Source organism: Giraffa tippelskirchi, chromosome 11 (genome assembly GCF_054371585.1).
Source record: "Giraffa tippelskirchi isolate mGirTip1 chromosome 11, T2T-mGirTip1v1.2.pri, whole genome shotgun sequence".
Classification (NCBI taxonomy): Eukaryota; Metazoa; Chordata; class Mammalia; order Artiodactyla; family Giraffidae; genus Giraffa; species Giraffa tippelskirchi.
Window position 1 is genome coordinate 93,381,121 of NC_137285.1, and position 717 is coordinate 93,381,837.

Here is a 717-nt window from a genome sequence, read left to right on the forward strand (position 1 = left end):
AAAACAGAAATATAGACCAATGGAACAAGAGAGAAAGCCCAGAAATAAGCCCAAACACCTATGGGTACCTAATTTTTGAGAAAGGAGGCAAGAATATACAATGGGGCAAAGACAGCCTCTCAATAACTGTTGCTGGGAAAACTGGACAGCTACATATAAAACAATGAAATTTGAACACTTCCTAACACCATATGGTAAAAGCACCTGTTTGCAATGCAGGAGACCCAGGTTCGATCCCTGGGTCAGGAAGATCCCCTGGAGAAAAGAATGGCAACCCACTCCAGTACTCTTGCCTGGAAAATTCCATGGATGGAGGAACCTCGTAGGCTACAGTCCATGGGGTCGCAAACAGTCAGACACGATTGAGCAACTTCACTTTCACTTCATACAAGAAGATAAATTCAAAATGGATTAAAGACATAAATGTAAGACCAGAGACTGTAAAACTCTTAGAGGAAAATATAGGCAGAACACTCGATGACATAAATCAAAGCAAGATCCTCTATGACCCACCTTCTAGAGTAAGCGAAATAAAAACAAAAGTAAACAAGTGGGACCTGATTAAACTTAAAAGCTTTTGCATAGCAAAGGAAACTATAAGCAAAATGAAAAGACAATCCTCAGAATGGGAGAAAATAATAGCAAATGAAACAACTGACAAAGGATTAATTTCCAAAATATACAAGCAGCTCATACAGCTCAATACCAGAAAAACAA